This window comes from Canis lupus, chromosome 8 (assembly GCF_048164855.1).
Source record: "Canis lupus baileyi chromosome 8, mCanLup2.hap1, whole genome shotgun sequence".
NCBI lineage: Eukaryota > Metazoa > Chordata > Mammalia > Carnivora > Canidae > Canis > Canis lupus.
The window spans coordinates 29410089-29428029 of record NC_132845.1 but is presented as its reverse complement, the minus strand read 5'-3'; positions in this window follow the sequence as shown (position 1 = coordinate 29428029).

The following is a 17941-nucleotide window of genomic DNA, read 5'->3' as shown; positions in this document are numbered from 1 at the left end:
TGTTTTTTTTTTCTGAATTTCAGAACTTAATATTGCATACTTTTCTACTTAGGGAACCCCAATACTTTATTTTATTTTCTTAATTTAAAATTTTTCTGTGGTAATTTCATAGCGGTAAGAATTGTCTTATGAATCACAAATCACCAAGTCGAGAGTTTTTTGCTTGATTATTTGGCTTGCTTTGTTTTGCTTTTTTTTTTTTTTTTTTTTAAACAGGGAGTAATAACATACCAACTAAAATTTAAAAATATATCTTATCCCTTTTCTCTAAACTGAATTTAGAACATAATTCTTAAAGAAGTTTCTGCTTTGGCTGAGCCCAATGAAATTACATTTGCAGTCATTAGTAAAGACCATCATGTAGAACCTTTTAGAAATTGGAGGCTGCACTTCTAAAGTATGAAAATAGCTCATTCTTTCTTTGTATATGTATTTTTGGTTTTGTTCTAAATTGATAGCAGTTTCTGCAGGAATCTCCTCCCTAAATACATTCTTATGTCTGTCCATTTAGAAAATATCACAAAATGCTCTTCATTTCATAAAAAAGAGAGATTCATGGTAATATGATGGCTTAATTAAAAATAATTTAACGTGCTAGATTAACAGGGTATTGAAAGGATACTGGAAGAGTTACCTGGCAATTGATCAAGGTACTTCATCTTTTAAGACAATACTCATATAAAAATAGCTCATAAATCCGAAAGGCCAAATTGCAGTAGTGGGAACATTTTTACAAAAGAAAATTGAATTAATGAGAAAGGTTTTTAATGATACTGAAATGTGATATTCCTGAGCTATTCCTCTTAAGTATCATTATATGGGTCATATGCATATCCTGTTGAAAGTGTCTAAAGAAAGCAAGAGGAACTCTCCTCAGATAGTCTCCATAGTATTTTAAAAATAAAGAACTTCAATATAGAGAGACAAGCAATAAATACCAAAACAGCTTTACACATTTGGTGATGACATGCCTTTAATATAAATAACACTGTTGTGTATTGACTCTTATCATATGAATATAAATTAAATGAGTTTTTTATAGCTATTACAAATGATTTCACTCTAAAAAGAAAATGATTTCACTCTAAGAGTCTTCACTAGTCTTCTGAGGCATTAGGTGGACACATCCAATAGTCAGAATCATGTTGACTACTAATCTATAATAAATGAACTAGCTTAATCTAAAAGCATACATTCAATATTTATCCAAAATTTGACCTGATTGGGATGCCTGGGTGGCTGAGTGGTTGAGTATCTGCCTTCAGCTCAGGGTGTGATCCTGGGATCCGGGATCGAGTCCGGCATCAGGCTCCCTGCAAGGAGCCTGCCTCTCCCTCTGCCTGTGTCTCTGCCTCTCTCTCTCTGTGTCTCTCATGTTTTTGACCTGATGTAGTTTGAAAGTACAATAATACAACTCTGGTGTATACCACACTTCTTGGAAGATAGGTATATACTTTTTCTTTGAATTAAAACTTACAAAACTTCATATAACAAGAAATATTTTGTATGGTGATAGATAAAATCATCTTTGTGATACTTGGTGCTCAGAATCAGCACCCTAAAAGGATGTTTAAGGGCTTATCAGTGCTTTTGATCAATGTGATTAGGTTTTTTGTGACACTGGCTGATGAGTAAGAAATAATGAGTCATATAATGATGTACATAAATAAGTTTTCTCTGACAAATCCAATTGATGGACTTCATGCTATGAGAAATAGAGAAGATTCTTCCCCCAAATATGTGTCTATATTACCTTAATCCATATATATCCATACAATGAAGCTGAAATTGTTTCCATAATTGCTAACATTTTGAAGTGACTTGTATCACATGTTTACAGACCTGCTCTATGACATTACTACAGAAATAATTTAATAGAATAGCATTTACAATCATGCTGGAGACAGTTATGTTATACCTCTGTTACATGAAATTTTATATAAATTTATGATAAGGGAAAGGTTACATGGATTTATAAATCAATCCCAAAATTTATTAACCCAGAAATATCTCTTTATGATAATGTAAGAAAGTGAGATATAAGTCCTTTATCAATTTTGTTGGAAGACAAGAGAAACACTTGTCATATGGTTGTTGATCTATTTTAATAAAATGACTTCCTAAAATAATTAATAAAATTAGTACTATTGCCAGGATTTACTGCATTACACAAAAGAAGTATAGGGCTTGGGCCAATTTATAGATTATAATTCCAGCACCTACCAATTGAGGTTGGAAACTTTACAGATACTACTTCTAAAGGTGACAACATGAGTGGATGAAACAAACTAAATATTCCTATGAAAAATATGTTGGATTTATTGCAAAAGATAAAATATGTGGCTGGATAGACTAATAATCTAAAACAAAATATTTTTATATACAAAATAAAATCCTTGATTGAGGCTATAGAAAAGTATGCTAGTAAGAAATGTCTTTAAGACTTTGTTTCTGTTCCTATTTCCTTCCTTAGAGTAGGTTAGGCATTCAAGAATGAAGCTTGCCATAACAAAGATTAACCAATTTCCAGTCTAAAAGAAACATTTACAATAACCCAGAGTTCTTGTAGCCATTCTACCATGAGGAAACTTACAAAGATTGTCCATAAAACAATCTTCTTCAATCTCCTTCTATAAAAAATAACTAAAATAGCTAGTCACTCCTCTTCATGTTGAAATGGTCCAAGGGCAAATCACTGAGAAAAATACATATTTATCAATATAACAAAAGGGTCAAGTGTATTTATCTTTTTGATTGCATAGTTTGCATTCTGTTGTGTCTTCCCTATATTATACTGATTTTAATTTCCTTTGCTCTTAATTTATTCCTCACAGCCAATCTATTTAATTACAGTCTGAAAGATGTTCCCTTTTAATGATTTTCTTTGTGTATTTCACCTCTTCCAATTACAGTTACCTAAGGAATTATTCTGGAATATGGGAGATTATAGCCCTAAATTGAGACCATGTCCAATTTCAACAGTGGCAGAAATGTGCAGAGAATTCTTTTCTTGTTTTTAAGCTGATAGTGTTTTGAGAGCAAAAGAAATATTAGCCAAGACAGGCAATGAAAATTTTATATGATTTAAGAGCACAACGCTTTCTCTACAGAATTACTATGGTTTGCAGCAAATTCCACATCAACTATGAAATATAAAAGTAGAGAGGTCTATTATTATTTACTGTTATACTCACATTGTTTTGAAATAGAATATATATTAATTCAGACATCTGACATTGCTTGACATCAGCACAGCATGACCTAGCTTCTGAGTTCTCTGCCTTGATTTCTTAAACCAAAATAGAAATACTCTTTCTGTATTTCCTCAGATGTTAATAACAAGGAATTTGAGAGGAAAAGATGCATCCACTTCCAAGTAGCTAATTAGCTTACACAAGAAATGAATAATGGTCCCAAGTACTATTTTGTAACACTTTCATCACAATGTTTAAAAGATACAACATTTCTTATACTTTGTGTTGCTTTTATTTTATCCACAAGAAATCTATATATTCAAAGAGAGTATTTTTAGATTTTAAGCAATTCAAGGAGATACACAAGAGATTTGCGTTTGATATAGAAATCAGTGTCTTTCAAAACCATTCTTTTATTTGCTTCATCCAGAAATTCAATGTAGATAAAAATATCTACTCATGCCTATGTAAATTTTTAGTGTCCCATAAAAATTGTTTGAATGTCTTGCATAAACATTAAAAAATTTTTCATATATATATACATATATCTCTATCTTATTGCATATAGTAAGATGGTTGATTTTTAATAAAACTGAGTCCCAAACTTACATAAGTATTGAAAAGAGTTGTCATTAATACACAAAACCTTACTTCTTGCCATAATATCCTTACGGTCAAAGCATGAACTAAGTTTAAAGTTACCTACTTCTATTTCCAAGGTCAGAGAGCAAACCACATTTTAAAGGAAAGCAATCTTGGTACATAATCAACATTTTTTCCCCAAAGGATAATGTGGCCACATATGGCAACATTCAATAGTAGCATGAGAACTGAAAAACAAACTACAAGCACTGTTTTCATTAAAATGTGGATATGCAAATCATCATTCTCAAATAGGTCATCTTACATAATTTTTTTTTAAACTTCATGTCACTTGGATTTTTAGCAGAAGTGGCATGCTTTGCTCCAAGCTAACCATTCATTGGACTGAGACAAGCAGATGCTCACTATGATGGACATTTGCAACGGTAATTTGTTTGGGCCTTTGTTCATCAGACATGAATCTGGAGAAGGGACTGACATTTGATTAGTGAAGTGGTGACAGGACAAAAATTGTTTTGTGCAGAGTAGCTGTTGCCATTTGGAATATGCTGAAATAAATCTGTGCCCAAGATTCATAATCATCAGAAAACATGTCTGTGAACTAGTTTTTAAACAGCCATCAGGACACATTTCTGAAATGCTCTACTATGAAGCTTATTTCTATTCACAAAATCTCTACAAATGCTGTCACCTGATGTGCCAGCACAGACCTTTTTCATTGTTTTATAATTACTCAAATATTTTATGTTAAAATATTGGACTTCTATTATGTAAATAAAATACTGTGAAAGACAATAAATAAGCACGTATTGAAATGATTAAAATACATTTGTTCTGTATGATTTAGTAAGTTGCTTAACTTTAGAGAAAAATGTCACAGTAACTTTATTATTCTGCCTGGAAGGTATTAGCATAAAGGATATTGAAAAGAAACAGTCTAACCGATTTCTTCTACTGTCCTACAGTTTAGTTGTGTTTTAAATGTGGGAAAGAAGGCAATAACCAAAATAAGAACCACAATATCAATGGGTTTCATGGCAATGAGTGAGGTTATCTGAATGTCAACAAATCAATAAATGACCTCTTTGACCTAAATGACTATAACGTTTTAAATGATCATCCTGGTTAAAGATTTCATGACTGCTGAAAAGTAATGTCATTTATTTCATCAAGAAACAGTGTGGCACAGGCAAAAATCACTTGGTTAAGGTCAAGAATCCTGTTTTCCAGTATCACTGCAGCGACCTACTGAATGATATCCCTTAAATTCTCAAAACCTCAGTGCAATTGAATAAATTGAACACTTTCTTTTACCTATCCTTCTGGGAATACTTTGTCATTTCTTATAGACTGCAGATAAAATACAAGAATGGCTCTCAATTGTACCTTTATATTATCATAAATTTGGGCCAAATTTGTTTTATTAAAAAGGTCCACCTTTGTGTGTGTGTGTGTATGTAATATATATATATATATATACACACACATATATATGTATATAATATATATATATAATATATATATTACATCTTCTTTATTCGTTCATCATTTGATGGACATTGGGGCTCTTTCCATAATTCAGCTATTGTTGATAATGCTGCTATAAACACCAGTGTGCATGTATCCCTTCAAATCAGTATGTTTGTATCCATTGAGTAAATAAATACCTAGTAGTACAATTGCTGGGTCATAGGGCAGTTCTATTTTTAACTTTTTGAGGAAACTCCATACTGTTTTACTGAGTGGCTACACCAATTTGCATTCCTACCAACAGTTCCCCTTTCTGGCATTTAAGAAACAAAACACATGAACATAGAGGATGGAAAAAAAAAAAAAGCCCACCTTAAATAGGAATAAAAACAGATAAATTTTTATGTTTAATAAGCTACATGACTTAAATAAATCATTAATATTTATAAGAAATCCTATAAAAGCGAAATGGTTTTTGATTATGGATTGAAATGTACCAAATTTTGGGGTGCTTGGGTGGCTCAGTCGGTTAAGCGTCTACCTTCAGCTCAGATCATGATGCCAGGGACTTGAGATCCAACCCCACGTCAGGCTCCCTGCTCAGCGAGGAGTCTGCTTCTCCCTCTCTGCCTCCACTCATGCTCTCTCTCTCTCAAATAAATAAATAAAATCTAAAAAAAAAAAAAAAAAGGAAATGTATTAAGTTAAAATGTGGCCATGTGAGTTCTGCTCCTAGTATGGCCAATTAACTCCTAAAAGAACAAGCATGCAACAAATAATTTATAACTACAAAGTCTGGACAGAATATTCAGAAGACAAAACAGCACAAAACATGCAACAGCTACCTGAATACACTAGAGGGTGAACAAATACAAGCTGACTGGAGAGAAGTTGAGACTTGGATGAAGAGAACAGAGCTTGAGAACTTCTATTTTTATCACATTTAGCCAAATGGTAAACCCTCCAGTCAGCATGTAAATTAGCTAAAACTCTGATGGAAAACAAGAGGTCATACTGGTTAGCAGAATCAGAGGACAGTGTTTGAAGCACCACAGCCACTAAAAAGTGAGGATACAAATCCTTGAAGAAAGGATACTAGAAAACAGAAGCTCAAATTAGGCTAATAGCCAAATACCTGATTGACCTTTGAACCACACATGCACAGAGCAGACTTGAAGCAGACAATTAAATCAGAGACTGTAGTTTAGTTTATCAAAGTTGAATGCTGCTTAGAAAATTACTCTTTGGCAGAACCTAACAATCTAAATTTTCTACTGTCAAGAATTTTCAATGTCCAAGAAGAAATCCAGAATTACATGTCATAGAAATAAGAAAATACAATCCATTCTTAAGAGAAAAAAAAAATAATGCAATAGAGACTGGTAACAGATGAAACAAACATTAGAATCATAGAGAAAAACTTTTTGAACACAATTAACTCGAGGAAGATGGGTTAACAGAGGAATGGAGAAAGGAATAGGATACAAGTATGGTAAAATGTTAACTGTAGAATCAAGATTATGTTCACTTCAAATTCCTTTCAATTTTTGTGTACATTTGAATTTTTTCATAATAAAAAGATGAAAAATAACTGCTTTATAGGCATGAAAAGTATCATAACCCTAAAGAAAACATTTGTGTAATGATACTGAAATAAAGTTTAGTTCACTAAATTTGCCATATGCATATAAATGTCTCCACTCTGTCAGATAATGTTGAAAAGGATACATAAATATAACCCAATTTATATTTATATGTGAACAATTTACTATTATCAGGAAAAAGGAGAGCTGGGTTACAGCGTGAATAGGTACTACCATTCAAAGTTAAAAAAACTGTTTTACATGGCTCTTATTCTCTTCCTAATTGACATTGTTGAAGTCAATTTTCTCCAAGTTTGTATTTCTTAAATTTATAAAATATAGTTTATCTTATATAACCCCAAGGATTACTGTAAAATCAAATGAAAGAATGTATTTTAAAAGCATTATATCAACTTAAAAGCATGCTTGAAAAATGATCATTGTATATGAAAAAATATATATATCTGGCCTCTATCAAGGGGTCTCTAACTTAGTAATCATTTCCTTTGATTAGTTATTAGTAATATGGAATTCTTAGTTGGTATGAAGAAAATATGAGAAAGTTTTTGAGCACAGTTTATAAATCGTAAGGCAGTAAAATCATGTGTTATTAACAAATTTAATAACTATTATTTTCTTCTTATCTTTACTTTGACTAATATAATTATTTTGGCCACTCTTTCACAGGAGTTATTACAAATTATATATATATATCATACATATATATATGTATGATACATATATATTGCACATTTGTCTGTAATTATACATACATATAATTTTGGTTATATGCCATTACCTAATTATCAAAATATCTAGATCTCTTTATAAATATAGATATATATTCTTTCAAATGGATTATCTCACTTATGTAAGTACAATTTCTTCTGCGATTAGCTTTTGCTAATGTAAAACTTGCTTTCATTTCTCTGTATCTCATCCTAGTCAGATAATGAAGTGACTGTGCAAACAAAAAGAAAAAAATATACATATGTATAAGGAAGTGTTTGTTACACAGGTATGATAATTTTTTACATTAAAAGAGTATTCACAATAGTCAAAAATTTTATTTCTAAGAATCATACCTTACAATATTTCAATATAAGATAATATATATAATATCACACTGTTAACTGCAACTGGTTTCCACTAATTAGAAGACTGTATAATCTTACACTGGTTACTCGGGCTGGAGGTTGATCCTGACTGGTCTCTAAAGGGCTCAGCAACAGACAATACAGGACAATAGAATAAAACTTATTCATGAAATCAACTGCAATGCTCTCAAGAACAAGATAGGATTACTATTTCAAGAGACTAAATTATGTGGTTCCTAAGCCTAACATATCATTAAAATCACATCGATAAAATTTTAAAAATAGTTTCCAAAAAACTACAATCAGAATATAGATAGAATAGAATCTTCTATCTATAGAATATAGATCAGAATTTCTGAAAGGTAGAGCTTGAACATTTTGTATTTTTGATAGCTCTCTGCTGATTCATATGACAATCCAAGTGTGGGAAATGCCCAGTACTATATTTATGTTATCCGTATCTTCTGATTCCCCATGTTACTAAAACAGTCACAGAGAATAATCTGAAAAGTGAGTTTTCAGAACTGAACATTTCTGGGACTCAAAGTTTGGGTCACAAAAATATAAGAAAGCAGAAGCCTGTTTTGCTTTTGTTTCTCATTTCTCAAAAAAAAAGGGTACTAATAATTTGATTAAATAGTAATAATAAATATTAATACTTGTTATTTTAAAACATATTACCTGTTATGGAGCATCTGCTATATTATTGGCATTTTTTTCACTGTTTCAAGTTGAGATTTTCTGACCTTTAAGGAAGTGCTCCTAGAAGAAACCAACAGGTACCAGGCAAAGTAAGACAGAGGATGGGAAGACAAGTATGGGTTATATTTCAGGCACAATGTATGCCTAATTATGCAGAGAGTTCTGGAGCATAATTACACTTCACAGTTTGTCTTGCCTTGAGGCAAACCAGTTGAGCTTTCATGTCCCTATGCTAGTTGGTCGCTATCTATGCCTGTCCCAGTTGGAGGCAGAGGAGAAAATGTAGAATCCCAAACACCTTTCAGCTCTCTTGTACTTATGGGTAAAAAGGCTCCAATTGTCCAAGCGCAGTTCATGTGCAAGCTGTCATTCGCAAGTCACGCAGGAACTGAGAAATAGTTGGGCAATAGCAATGAGTGATTTGTAGATGTCTGTGAGGAGCAAGAGCATCTAAAACACTGACCTAACAAATATTTATTGGCACTCTAGGTACTAGAGATGTAGTAGTAAAAAAAAGAAACAGACAAAACTACCGTCTTTATAGAATGTGCATTCTAAAATTACATGATTTTGCAATAAATCAAATCAGAAATAAGGTTTCAAATAAAAGTCACTTATTTTGGAGTGACTAATAGAGGAAGCACTTATTTTGGAGTGAATAATATAGGAAGCATTGGCAGCAAATCAAGAACAAAGGAGAGCCTATATCACAAGATGTGACTGAGTTTGCAACTGCTGTAAGGGGTTACTGAATTCCACAGGTCCTCCTGAGAAGCCCTGTGAAATTCATAATAGAACCTCCTATTAGAGGATGGAAGGTGAGGGAGGCATTTATCCATAAGCTTCTGTACTTCATTGGTAAAAGTTTAACCCCACAGGACATTAACCCCTTTGCACTACCCAAACATGCATGTTTATACCAAGAAGCTTCTTGTAGTATCCACACTGTGGCAGTCACTACTGTATTGTCCCGGAGTATGACGGTAGTAAAGGGCAGAAAACTAATCATTATGTACAGCAAAGGACTGCTGTGAGATGCTCTCAAGAGCACGTACAGAACCGACTCACAGCAGCCATGGCTGGAGTAAGGAACAAGTGAAGACAATCAGATGCAAAGTTGTGCACAAGAGTTATCTGGTACAAATCATCCCTTGCACCACATTCTTCCACTTGTTCCTCTCTTACGTCCAATCCAATACAGAGTTACTATCCAGAGGATCGTCCATTGAAATCTCTGCAAAGTATTGAGGAAAGGTTATTAAAATAAGCCACAATCAACAACCGAGGCACTGATCCTTACATCATATTTAATATTCATTGGATATACCTTGCAAATTCTTCTAGATTTTATTTTTTTACCTTCAGCCATCAGCTTGGCTACTCTGAGTTGTAGAAGCCAAATTCCCAAAAGGTATGAGCTCTTTGTTGTGTTGCCCTTGTCAGCCTGTGGTTGCTGTAATGTGTACATTCAAATTTATCACTAGTCCCAAAATCCTCAAGAAACTCTAAAGAGAATATCTTGCATTCCTGTCTATTTCTCTTCCACTTGTTTAACAGCAATCCCGGTTCCTCATTTTAATTGGAATTATTCGTTTCATTGCCTGCTGGTCTGCTGGAATGAAAAGACCACCATGAACAAGTGATGCTATCAATGTTCTATGGAACAAATAGTGTTTCCTTGAACACAAGCATCCTGTCCATCACAAAGAATCAGGAGACTATCAGAACGTAAAATGCCACCAATTTAAGTATACGGAAAGTACAGATTGTGAAAGAGGATCAGTGGGAATACTTCCCTCTCTTGGTTCCTGACCTACATGTTCCAGCATTTGGAAACACAATACCATGTGTTGGTGGTTGTTTCAACATACACACCACATTCTGAATATCAGCCCCCAATTTCACAGGCTTTAATCTCTTTCAGTATTTAGCAGGACACTCCATGTTGTATTAAACCAGCTACCTGTAATTGATGAAATACCTGTCACATCTGCAAATTCCATTGCCATAAATTCACTCTTAGACATCCTTTGCTGTAAAACAGGGATCTTCTTGCAAGGAAGTGTTGATACAGGAATTTAGGCCTTCTATAAACTCTCAGTTTGTCACAATAAAGAAAGCATTGTGGGATTACCTACTCCCAACATTTGTACGCAAAATGTACTTAAAATCTATACTCAAATTTGTAACTGTTGTTCCTTCTAGGGTAAAATGTTGAATGACAAGCTGGTCTTCTTGAGGATTGGTGCCAAAAAGGTTCAAAATTAACCTCTTAAAGTTTGGGCATTTCTCATTGCAGTTATTAGCTCAGCCGTGAAAGAGGGTGGTATAGCCCTGCTACTATGGCCCTTTACAACAACACTGTGTGACTGAAGAGATAGACTGAATGCCATCCTTAGGATAATTCTTCCTCTCCATCAGGTTATTAAGAGGCTTCACAGTAGTAGATGATTGTCATTTGGGGTCATTAGCTCGAGACACAAAGATAACGAGCATTTTCTGCCAAGCCCCATAGGTCCGCCCATGTGTTTCTTCCCAGAATTTTTCTCTCTGATCTTCTAATCTAATTCTTTCCAGACCTCTGACTAATCTGCCAAGCCATTCACTTCTGCCCAGAAGTCTGTGAATATCCATGCATAATTTAGAACTTTTCCCCTCCATACAAAGTGAAGGATAAAATATGAAGCCCAAAGCTCTACCCTCTAGGTCACCCAAGAGAGGGGCTGTGATGTAGCATCTACATATCAGGCTTTCTCATATAGGAACTAGACTGAGTTTTTCATCAGCTGCTTATAAAAAATATCTCATGAGGCCTTAAGTATGATCTGTAAAAGGTCTTTGGTGGGAATCTAGGCTGCCTGTATCTAATTTATTTGTTGTTTCTGAACCTTTGGAGACCCAACCTTGAATACATCTTTTCTACTGCAAAATGCATTATTGTTACACCTGCCTGATCTTATGAAACAGTGGACCAAAAAATATCAGCTCCCATCAAATAGTGATTTTGTATCTTATGGTTAGGTATTTAGTCTTCACAGTAACCAATAACATGACAGGAGCAAGTTTTTCACATGATACTGCTACTAAATTATAACTTTCCAATAGAACCAGCCCACAAGGTCTTTTGGTCTGTCCTATTTTTTATGCACTAAGAATTTTATTCACTAAGAATATCTCTAGCAATTCCAAATTACCTATGACTATAGTGCTATTTCTCTCAGCCCCACTTAAAACTGGGAGCCTTAATGCTCTGCATCACTTGCCATCAGGGAAATACAAATCAAAACTACAATGAGATACCACCTCACACCAGTGAGAATGGGGAAAATTAACAAGGCAGGAAACAACAAATGTTGGAGAGGATGCGGAGAAAAGGGAACCCTCTTACACTGTTGGTGGGAATGTGAACTGGTGCAGCCACTCTGGAAAACTGTGTGGAGGTTCCTCAAACAGTTAAAAATAGACCTGCCCTACGACCCAGCAATTGCACTGTTGGGGATTTACCCCAAAGATACAAATGCAATGAAACGCCGGGACACCTGCACCCCGATGTTTCTAGCAGCAACGGCCACGATAGCCAAACTGTGGAAGGAGCCTCGGTGTCCAACGAAAGATGAATGGATAAAGAAGATGTGGTCTATGTATACAATGGAATATTACTCAGCTATTAGAAATGACAAATACCCACCATTTGCTTCAACGTGGATGGAACTGGAGGGTATTATGCTGAGTGAAGTAAGTCAGTCGGAGAAGGACAAACATTATATGTTCTCATTCATTTGGGGAATATAAATAATAGTGAAAGGGAAAATAAGGGAAGGGAGAAGAAATGTGTGGGAAATATCAGAAAGGGAGACAGAACGTAAAGACTGCTAACTCTGGGAAACGAACTAAGGGTGGTAGAAGGGGAGGAGGGCGGGGGGTGGGAGTGAATGGGTGACGGGCACTGGGTGTTATTCTGTATGTTAGTAAATTGAACACCAATAAAAAAAAAATTAAAAATGAGAAAAAAGAAAAAAAAAACTGGGAGCCTTCAGAGTCACCAGTAACAGGTTGAACAGTGAAAATAAATGTATGAAGCCCCCCAAATCCAAAGAAACCCACTAGGACTTGCAACAATCTTCAATATACTTCAGAGGAGATGTTCCAGGCCATTGGATTTCTATAAACTTCACAAATATAATGAAAAAAAGAGCCATGCTTTTATACATGTGTCTTCCTAAGGTTTCTAGACTACTTGCCTTAAAAACAAATAGGTCCAATTAACATGATGTTGAACCAACATTATGATCTCTGGACTATCAGGGTGATCAAGGTCTCTAGATATTGCACAGAGACCCCTGAGGCAAGAGAATGAATGTGCACTGCTATCCTTTCCATGTAAATGAAAATAGTTTTAGCTTCCCCTTCATGGTAGAAATTAGTAAAAAAAGCACTGACAAAATAATATTAGCAAATGAGTGCCAGAAATTGTTTAATCTAATATAGTAAAAATACTAATGTGAGCATAGACACTATCATCTAATTAAATTTCCATTAGTCCAACACAATCTATCCATTTTTAGAGGGGCCAAACATGTAGGAATGGAAGCATGGTGGCCACTTTCCATAATTACTTTAAGTCCTTGATGCTGTGAAGATGTAATATGGCTTCTGATTTACAATCCTGACTGACTGAGAAGCAATGACTGCCACGATTTTTCCTGCTTAATTGCTTTTATTAGAGAAAGTCAAGAAAGCTCTGTGAGATTTGCCAGCTGCTAAGGATATTTATCCCAATTATACATTATCCAATTATACATTTGGAAACTGTGGAAGTCACCACACAGTTGTTTCACTTTCCCAGTGTTCACTGCAAGATGGACTCAGGCCAGAAATACATTGGTTCTCTGCTTTCCATTAATCCCCTCCTACTAGAAGTTCTTGAAGATACTTTTGTGTTCCCTGGTATTAAGTTGAACTAAGATACCCAATAGTTCTCATAAAGTTTCAGAATCTCCCTTTGCCCAGTGTGCAAGTTCCTTTGGGGTAGGATTGAGGAAATGTTTGTCACAAATGCTTACAGTGTTATTGCCAGGTCTTCCTTCTCTTTCAATCATTAAGCTCTAGGCTTGTGAAATTAATCATGTCTCAAAAACAGGAAAATTACTTTGATTTTCCATTTCAAAGGCAGATAGCATAACTCTTCTAGCCATATTTCAATATTTTTTATAATATAAATCCAGCATGTCTTATCTTGCTACAATTTTTGAAGCACAATTACAATTCTTACAATTGTAAGAATGCTACAATTTTTCCATCTCCTCAGATCTTTGTGGGGCAAATAAGTCTGACTGTCAAATCTACTTTGTTACTTATTATAGTAATCAAATCATATTACCTTTGAAATTAAATGCTGCCATTCAGTCTCTGCCTTTCAAAAATTACATCATTCACATTTATATTAGAAATCTCTGTAGCATGAACAAATCTCCCATAGTCAATCCCAGCTTACAGATGACAATCACTACTGAGCTAAAGTGTTATGACATATCTCATCAACTTATTGCATTCTGTCTTACAGAAGGTAGTGTTACCAGGGCCCTCCAAAAGAATAGTTGGTTGTGGTTCTCTAGTCTTCTATAATGAATCTAATCTAAATGTTTGTCTTTCTAAGTTTTCCACTCTTATTCAATGGTATGAAATCCTAGCGTCTTTGTTTTGTTTACTCAAAGCCATAATCAGGCTTAAAAGAGACAATATACCAAAGCTAAGACCAGCTCCAGATGTCATCTCCAGAACATTGAATCCCAAGACATGGGTGAGTGCCACCAATTCAAAAATTATCAAGAGAGCCTGATGGCCTGCCCTACATTCTTGGTCCAACTGGATCATTTCCGTACAGTTCACCTTCTCCTGCTGATATATAGCCAGGCCCTGTAACTCATTTGACATGTAGTAATCTTAATCCTGGAGTACAAACTGCATTTTCCCATCACTGTGATAAAATATAATTTTGGTGACTGGCTTAGAACAATGAGGGATGGTGGGGGTGAAGGTTGAGGAGTTCAAGTATTACCTCTGTAAGACATAGCTTCAGTTGAGGTACTTAAGGGGTGTACAGGAAAGGGAATATTTCTTTCTTCTATGAAGGAATAGGGGACTTTTTTCAACACATATAAAGTTGAAATTTTAATGGTTTAAGTTCCATAGAATCATCCACCAAAATGTCCCCATCTTGTTCTCAGAATCTTAGTCTTCCTATCAAGGTCTTAAGAAGCAGCAGCAGCAGAGTAAGAAGTGTACCTGGCAAGGAAATAGATTCATCTTCTCTGTAATTCTGCCTCCTTATATACTTAGAAGCTGGCCTGATTTTCAGTACTGTCTTGAAAACTATAAGATATTAAGGTTTCTTTAAACTGCCATAGAGACATGCTAGTCTTCAGTTGGTGGTTACATGAACCTATAATTTTCTTTTTTTCAGAGATCACAATGTAAGCCTTTCCAATATCTTTATAACATTTGTCTCTATATTCCTAAGTATCACAGTCACAATGTAATAAAATGTCTTATCTTTTATTTTTCCTTCATCTGAATCCATTAAAGGTATGAATTATAAGAAATGTGAAGCTGGTGTGCACCTCAAGATTCTTCAGTACTCTCTTCACACTTGCAAGTTTCTTTCTGCCCTCTGATGGATTAGTTAGTGACTAATCTCCAAAGTTTCAGCTATCTAGGCAATTTTGGGTATGACTCTTTTGGCCTGGGTTTCCCAACAAAACAAAGCCTCAAATGGAAGTTTAAATATAAATAATTTATTGTGAAGTATAATCAAGGAAGCTGAAGTGAGGAGCAGGGGTTAAAAACAAAACATTTGAGCAAATCTGAAGTGGTTCACAATAATGGATTCCTAGATTGTGCTAAATGTTAGGGAACAAAAAAATAAAGCAAGAAAGGGGGGTAGAGATATTAATGAAAGTGGGCACATTATATCCCTGTGTTGATTTTAGATAGAATAATCAGGGAGGGTCAGAGAAGTGAAATGCGGGCAAATGTAGGCCTTTAAGGGTCATTTAAGGAATTTGGTTCTAAGTGAGAAAGGAAGCCTTTGAGTGATTTTGAGAGGAGATGTAACATGTCCTGACTTAAATTTTACAAAATATCATTGTCTGCTATCTGGAGAATAGACTATATATGAGGAAATAACTGAAGCAGGAAAATATATTGAGGCTATCACAGTAAGTTTTGTATCAAGATGGTAGTGATGGAGATAATAAGAAATTACCAAATAATGGATGTATTTGGAAGGCAGACCTATCCTGATTTGCTGACAGATCTTATATGGGGTCTAAGATTACAGACTTGAACATTTCAGAGAATTAAGATGGGAAAAAAGGTATATTTATTAATTTGTAATTTTCTCATATATAACTTAGTATTATTACCATAATTTCTTGATGAGGAAATGGTTCAAGAGAAGTTAAATGGGATATCCAAGATCAATTAATAAGGGGAAAAGCTGGCACTTGAAAATATGTCTACTTGTCTTCAAGTCAGATGGTTTTCCCCTTTGTATTTCCTTTAAAAATACCATTTCTGGAAATATGATAGAGTATGAGTCTTATGGTATAGAATTAGAGACCCCTACATCCCTCTGGCTTAATCACAGAATTTGGGAACCTAAGGAATTGCAAAATATGGATTAAGGAACCTCAATTGTGGTGGGAGAGGAGAGGCTCTACAATTATTTTTAAGTTTTAACAACTGAAGCATGAAATTCTAAGAATTGCAAATTAAGTCATCATCTTCACAATCCAAATTGTCCAAATCAATGAGCAGCTCCAAGGCTATTGGTGCTCTGGAGAAGCTGTGTAGTTGTGAAGACCTTAGTCCTGGTAGTCATTGATCCATCAACAGAAGAAGAAAATGTCTCATGATTCATACTCTAACCAATAGACATGATCCTTTAATGACGGATGACACCTTAATGAGCAATCATATTGAAGGAAAGGAGAACTACTCTGGGAGTACCAACACTCAATTTACTGGTTTGTCAGGAGAGTAGGAAAGAAGCAGCCTTGTCTGAGAAACAGATCTCTGGAGGTTGTACAGTCTGCCTTTTCACAAGAAACTCATGTAGAATCAGTGCTCCCACTAGCCTCCAAAAGAATTCTAACTTGAGATAGACATATCCAAGGATGAAGAATTAGAACAAAAAGCGTGTAGCTCCACAATACTGAGAATCTGTAGAGATGAAAAATGGTAAATGCCTTTACTCGGGGCTTATAATTCTGTTACCTTAAGATCCCACAGATTGAAAGGATAGTAAGACAAGAGTGTAAATATGAAAATTAAATAATGATGATGGATAACAAATTTGGTGAAATAATCTCACCTTAAATTAAACTCTTTTAGGAGTTGAATGGGTGCTTTGAATTAGTGCATTTTAAAAAGAAAATTTGTATCTCAGTGATTAGTGAATGAAACTCCACGGAGCCATTAAAACAAGAGCAAATGTCTTAGTCTATTAAAATAAATCCTGTGGTGTTAGATATTGTTAAGGTAAAAACTTAATTCTAATACATATTGAAAGTTCTAGCCTTTGATAGAATTTTGAGTCTAAATATATAATATTGCTTAGCATCATATATGCTTGTGAAAAATGATATTATCAATTATATTAAAATAGGGCTAAATACATAGACTGTTGTAATTGGGTAAAATTTGGAAATTTTCAAATCTGAATTTAACCCACACTTGCTATATATGTTGCACACAGACATTTTTATAAGACTCAAAACAAAGCTGTAAAATAATTTACAGTTATAATTTAAGAGCTGTAAAGAAAAACTAAGATTTTTCTATAATCTGATGTACATAATGTATTAACAAATTACTATTTAAATACATATATAAAATACAAAAGGATCTTTTCCTTAAGTATCTGATAGTTCTAAAACAAAGACACATGCATAAATTATTAAAATTCTAGGATTAAATTGACACATGCCATTGAAGAGATGTACGTAAAACGCTTAAGGATTTCAGAGAAGAGTCTACTTCCAGCTATAAAAAGGAGAGGCACCAATCTAAAGTTCATTAATGACCTGGTATCCGGTGACTAGAAGTGAATTAAGTAATCAAATAAAATATAAAGTAAAATGTTGGCAATGCAAAATCCTTCATTAATGTCTCCTTGAGATGCTGAGGAGAAATCATGGTAAAATCCACTATCTATTTCCGTTCCTTCCTAAAGGGGATCCAAATAACATAATATAGCTTTTACTTTATGATTCAGTGTCTTCATTATAGT